Below are 6,454 nucleotides of genomic sequence, written 5' to 3' on the forward strand. Positions count from 1 at the left end.
CAAACAAATTGATCAGATTTGGACATTTTAACGGGGGGGGGGGGGAGAGCCGGCATTAGCTCTTCAGCTTATCTGCCTTTAAAAAAGATCACGACAGCGGCGCATCGGATTCGTAGATTTAGATCCGGTTACGTGTCGCTCAACAGGCATAACTCGAATTGTTACGTGACAAGAGTGGGATTTGGGCTCCATGAGCAGATGGAGGCTAGATAACCATTGATGGAAGACCAGGAGGCGGAAAGGGAAAGCTTTTAAACCGTGTTGTACCTCAGGAATATGTCCATTTCACCGAATAATCCAACACTGATTTACCAAAGGCGACTTAGCGGGGGGGGGGGGTTTTTAAATTATTTTTTTTACGGCTGTCAGCGAGAACCGCTGGGGAGTGAGAAGCGCCCTGAGGACAAGCCCCGCCCGACCCCATCAGCCCCAAAACCCAGACACACAGCCACCAGCCTCGGAGGCAGCCAGCGGCGGTCTATCTAACGTTGGGGGGGGACGGGGGGGATGTGACTCCCCTTCCACATATCCGTGCGACATCATCTCTCTCTCTCATTTTTCCTGTCTAATGGCGGCTCAATACAAGGTTCTCCCTGTGTGGTTCCTCGCTGCGGTGGCTGTATGCACACAAGTCATCTCCGGTAGTCCACTTAAGTTCCATTTCCTGTGTTCTTTCAGCCACTGAGTGCTTGGTTGAAGAGGAAAGTTGCCAACATATCAGGTTGATCATTTTTTTTTTTTGATAAAATGTCTCTCAAGAAGCACGAAAAGTCCATTTGCAAATGACACTTCTCTTCATATTACTAAAAGGTTTAAATATGATATATATTATATAAAATAAGAGTCCCCAATGTGGCAATACACCAAGGCATGAGAGCTTTATGTCCTACGCAATGTGTATTACAATGAGAACAATAAAGATGTGGACCTGCAAAAAGTTAGAATATCAAAGCAGTCTTGAGACTGTAGTTTAACGCCACAGCGTTTAAAACACTAACAGACTGAAAGACAGCCGATCAGAACTTTACTCATGCCATCGGATCGTTATCCTCCAACTGCCCGCCAGACGACAACCAATCAGGTCGAAACTCAGCCCGATTCTGAAATCAATGCAGCAGCCACCAAATCAGGCAGAATCCATACAGCGGCTGAACGGCTTCAGTGTAATACAACAAGTAGACAACAATCTAAATGAAAAAAAAATACTGCCTTTTACCGTTCATTAAACATTCCTGATCTCAGCTCATTAACAGGAAGCAAAAAAAGGAAAATGTGAGGGTATCCCCCCCACCCCCCCACCCAGAAAAAGAAGAAAGACAGCACAGTGCCACTCCGCTGCACCACAAAAACGTGCCATCAACCACAACATTGAATTATTTACCTCTCAAATGCAAACTGGGTGAAAAATAGCGTCCCTTTACGGGAGTCTCTCCTCACTGCCCATGCAAAGCATGAACACGTATCTGGTTGCTATGGCAGAGGAGCGAGGCGTCGACGCTGCGATCTTACCATAATCTGAGAGGGACGGTCCTGCAGGTCGAGGGAGGAGAACACACCGTTACGGCAGGGAGAGTCTGCAATGCTTTGCATGGCAGATGAAAAGGAAAATAGAATATGATCATCCAGCACCAGCGGTCTCCCTCCCTCCCTCCCTCCCTTTCCCTCTCTCTTTCTCCCTCTCTCTCTCCTTGCATTCAAAGCGCTGTCTCACTTGAGGCGCATGTCAGCGGCAGGCTGTTTTCGTCACAGCGGTTGGAGAGCGACGGCGCAGACGTTTGCGCCTCTGGAAAGCGTCAATGCACACAATTGCCGAGGAGGGGGGAGGGGGAACTTGGGGTGAAGGGTGAAGGGGAGGGAACAAGGGTGGGGTGGTGGTGGGGGTGGGGGGGGGGGGGGGGGGGGAGAGGTTTCGGGGTAGTGTGTATCTGCGTCGATTGTAGATATTTTTGTGAATAAAAAGGACCAGCTGCTGGCCTCTCTGCACTGTATTCAGCCGGCCGATGCACATGATTAATTACCTGGGTGTTGCATTAGCTTTAACCTGCTGTGCATGGAAACACACACACACACTCTCTCTCTCTCTCAATCCTCAGGCAATGGGCCGCTGGTTGTTGGGTCTGCTCACTTTGCAAACACTAAACAAAAAAACAAAACTGATAAGAAAGTGCTGACAGCCAACCGCAACAGAACCAACAGCTACTAACAAATGCTCGGGGGAGACGGGGACGAGGGGGGGGGGGGGGTAGCACCCATCAGAATGTACAGTATGTGCAGCTCCCCCGCTCCATTCCCTTCCAGCTCCCTGCTCTCAGCAACACAACGCCGGGATCCTTTTCAGGGAAGATAAAGCGCTCGATGGCGCCCGCGGCAACGCACCCCGCGAGCTCCCCGCACCCAGCTGAAGCCGCCCCAGCGTCTCAGGAACTCTTCACGACTGCAACAACTTGTTTGGAGTTTAGGAGGAGGGCGCGGACACCTGGACCTTCATTGTGATCAACAAACAGGAAACCCAGGGCTTAACATGCACGTTGTTCTTCTTCCTCTTCTTCTTCTTTGTGTCCGCTGACTCCAAAAGGCAATTTTGCTGAGACATCTCTGGAATGCATCAATGCATTATGCATGGTCAGCAACACACACACACACACACACACACAGGCATAAAGTGCAGCAGACACGCGCCCGCTGCAGACGCTCCGCTCTCTGCCGGAAGGAAAGTATTCCAGCCTGGAGGGTGGGGAGGGGGGCGTTGGTGGTACTAGGGTGTGGCAGTGGAGGTTTCTGTGTGTGTTTCAGAAAAGGAGGTGTGGGAGGGACAGGGTGGGGGGGGGTTCACGGAGCCAGCATGCACGCAGCACACCTCGACGGCCAGAGCATCTCAGACCGGCCCCTTGACCTTTCAACTCCTGCAGGACCGAAACAACGAGGCGGCTGTAAGACGCTCTCAGCACACCTTTCTGTAATTCAAAGTGACTTTGCGGATTCCTCATATTTAACTTGCTAATGAGCCGGGGGGGGGGGGGGGGGGGGCGCACCTTTTTGCAGCGACCCCCCACAGCGGGAGGCGGCGCGTTACTGCCCACGCCATTTTCAGGTAGTTCAGCCTTTTTCCAAGCAAAAGGAGACCCAGCCCGGCAGAGGGGGACGAGAAGACATGAAAGCCCCCGAGGGCTCATGAATGGCCGCTGTCTGGTCCATTCAGAGTTTATTCTATTCTATTACTCGACAGTCGAGGTCTGGTAAAAAAAAAAATGTTTAAAAGTCTCCTTTAACGTGGTCCAATAAGATAAAATATATGCCTCACTGGATGCGCTCCGGAAAGAACCAATTTCAATGCTCCCATGTTAACATGGAGGACATTTGACAGACAGCCAGGACTTGTTCTGTAGACCGAAGAGGGGGGGGCATCCAAGTAAATAAGCGCTGACATTCCGAACAAGTGCCATTCGTGCACAAAGTTCAAGTTTAAAAACAGAGCTCGCTTTCAGCCAAGCAGTCTTCATCTCAAATTGATTACTGATGAAAATGAACAGGGTTGGCGTGTTTATGAGGGCTTATCATTGACATGCGCTGCGTGTCATTGCATCTTAGCACATGTGCATCCCGTGCTTCCGACGTATGTGGGAAAGGGACAAAGGTAGTTCAGTCTCTCCGCAAATAGGATCCAAACACACCACGTGTGTTGAAGAAAGAAAAAAAAAACACAGAGAGAAAGAAGACCTACTAGCTTTCATGAAAGGGGAAAGTCCTGGGAAAGCACCACATGTGCAAAGATCAACCTCATGTAAAAAGCAGGTCTAGTCATCTTTAAGGCCTTTGAGACTATAAAAAAAAAAAAAGAGAGAACGGAAAACACAAAACAACACTTCCAACATATTGAACCATGTTTCTGATCCAATACCTGCAAGAGGCCTCGAGAGGGAACGCCAGAGCTCCGGTTTAACGATCGGCCCACGATCACAGGGCAATATCCTGTTCTCTGCCCAGGTCTCCCGGGTGTGGTGGGGGGGGGGGGGCCCGCTCACATGACTCTGGGCCGGCACCGGGTGCCGCGAAAGCACCAGCCGGCCCGTCGTATTGACCCCCCCAGGCAAATAAAAGGGACCAGTCGACGAGGCAGAAAGGATCACTTATTGAGGCCGTTAGAGGGAAGTTTGAGGAAAGGCTGAGAGGAAGAGGAGGAGGGGGGGGGGGGGGGGGTGGGGTCAGTGTTGGCAACAACACGGTGGAAAACAGATTTGGAAAAGACAACAGCTGACTTGAGCAATATGGGGGAAAAAAGGGGGGAAATTAAATAGCTGGCGTGTTTCAAAATTCCACAGTGCTTATCCAATATAAGCCTGAACTTAATGTGGATGGGGAGGGGGGGGGGGCGTTCCTTTACTGTTAAACGAGCAGCATTCATTCATTTCCTCGCGAGCCGTCAGTCGTGGTGAATCTGGAGCAGGGCTGTAACTAAGGATTACTTTCGACATCAATCAACGTTGTAGATGAATCTTCTCCTCCATCCATCGGCTGACGCTGGGGCCGAGTGGGGAGGAAACACCCACGGGCTATTTCCTACACCCACCGCCACCCAAAAGTGGTATTGGTCATTTAGGCGTGAGACGCCAACAAACTAACCGACTGATACTCTCGAGAAGGGTCCCCCCCCCCCCCCATCCCTCGGGTCTCTCGTGAAGTCTGGACGGAGGGCTGAAGAAGGTCAACTAGGAGGACCACGGTCACCTAGTATGAGCCAGGACTAGAGGTCAGAAGGTGAGACACCAAGCAGCTCCATATTACACCCCCCCCCCCCTGCCCCACTGGTCCACACATCATGGGGGGGGGGGGGGGGGATGCTGGCCAACGTCAAGCCAACATCGTGCATGTGAACAGTGCTAACGTGGAAATATGCCCTCAGGTCTGCCAATGATAAAATGTGAAGTCCTTTGTTGTTGCAGTGAAAGAGCTCCGCTTAGATTTATGCACGACGACGGTGCAGCCCCCCCCCCCTTTAATCCTTAAAAAAAACGTGTGAGCACGTAATATTATATGCAGGAAGTATTTTGCGGACAGGACAGTGACAGCGGCCCGGTGCAACAAGTCGTCCGTTAACGTCCCCCTCCCTCCCCCCCTCCCTCTCTCCTCGAAGTTCGCCTTCGAAACGACGCGGTGAAAGTAACGTTCAAAGTCCCGCGCGTAGATAAAACAATGCACGGAAGTAAACGGGATGTTAAGGTGGACTTTTCTTCCATTGTGTCCCGTTGCGGGTGTCGGCTGAACAGCAACAAGTGCAGCGGGGCTCGGAGGCGACGCGACAGCACGCGCGACCGAGCTCTTTAATTATTTTTATTTTTTTTAACGGGGATAAAAGCGGAGCTACTGATGGTAGCTTTTTACCCCAAAACCGAGCTGCAGCCGCGTGTGTGAGAGTGTGTGTGCGTGTGCGTGTGTGTGTGGTGAATACTCACCGCGGAGGAAGCGCGTCCTCTTCGTCCCGGTGTGACCGGAGGTGATGCGTCCGTGCAGCCGCAGCGTGAGAAAGTTCGGTCTCTCTCCCTATCGCTCGCTCTCTCTCTCTCTCTCTCTCTCTCTCTCTCTCTCTCTCTCTCTCTCGCTTGCTCTCGCTTGCTCTCTCTTGCTCTCTCTCTCGCTCTGTGTCTCTCTGTCTCAGCTCAGCATGGCGGCGTGGGGCCGGGAGACTGGATTCAAACCTCTACGGGCTGCGAGACCAGCAGAAGGGGGGAGGGTGCAGGGGGGGAGGAGGGAGGTGAGGGAAACAGTGGTCGGAGAAACACTCTGATCTGGTTCAAGTTATTGAGTTTCTAGCATTGTAAAACATGCAGATGTTTGGTTTTTTTGCATTCAAAATGCTATTTAATAATATTGGATTTGAAGTTCTTTTGTTTTATCTTCATCTTTCATGGTACTTTTACTTTACTATATTTAACTACTTAAAAGTAAATTATCTGACTTCTTCTGCAAAAGGGAAAAACCTCACAGGGCCTTTTAAAAAGTAGTTTCCATAGTCTTACTAGAATCCAGAGAAAGAAAGCAACTAAATACACATACTGAATTAATGCTTTATATATTCTACTCCATCCTCCATTTCAGAGGTAAATATCGTCCCTTTTACACCATTAAATGTATTGCCAGCTGAAGGTATCAGTATCATTGCTGGTTAAAATAAAACGAATGATGCATTAACAAAAACTGCCAAGCACAATATAAGTAGTAAGTTAAAATGAGCCCATCCTCCTCCTTGCTTTTGTAAATTTTGAATACAGAACTTTTCTAAAGGCTTATTGACAGGCGTGTCATTTAGAAGGAGAATACTAATCCATTCAAAGCCCACAGATTTCCAGACAGTACATGACCTCAATGTCTTCTGTGGCAGCGAGTCCCATTAAACCTTGGCCCTTAAAGGGTCACCCTTGGAGGTCAAAGGTTACACAACATTTTCCTGGAGGAGACG

The 6,454-nt window shown here is 50.1% G+C and overlaps 1 protein-coding gene across 8 annotated transcripts in view; it reads right to left on the reverse strand.

Moving 5' to 3' along the window:
• sema4d (sema domain, immunoglobulin domain (Ig), transmembrane domain (TM) and short cytoplasmic domain, (semaphorin) 4D) overlaps nucleotides 1-5,683 on the reverse strand; it is a 28,706-nt gene extending 23,023 nt beyond the window's left edge. For 4 of the 8 annotated variants that reach the window (XM_037484766.2, XM_037484765.2, XM_037484763.2 and 1 more), the window contains exon 1: nucleotides 5,451-5,682. The gene's annotated coding sequence lies outside the window, so the exon portion shown is untranslated. Of the gene's footprint in view, nucleotides 1-1,381; nucleotides 1,638-5,450 lie in introns of those variants that run through there. The other 4 variants (XM_037484757.2, XM_037484760.2, XM_037484758.2 and 1 more) reach the window with 3 other exon arrangements.
• Nucleotides 5,684-6,454: the final 771 nt, after the last annotated feature.

This window comes from Pungitius pungitius, chromosome 18 (genome assembly GCF_949316345.1).
Source record: "Pungitius pungitius chromosome 18, fPunPun2.1, whole genome shotgun sequence".
In the NCBI taxonomy this organism is placed as follows: domain Eukaryota; kingdom Metazoa; phylum Chordata; class Actinopteri; order Perciformes; family Gasterosteidae; genus Pungitius; species Pungitius pungitius.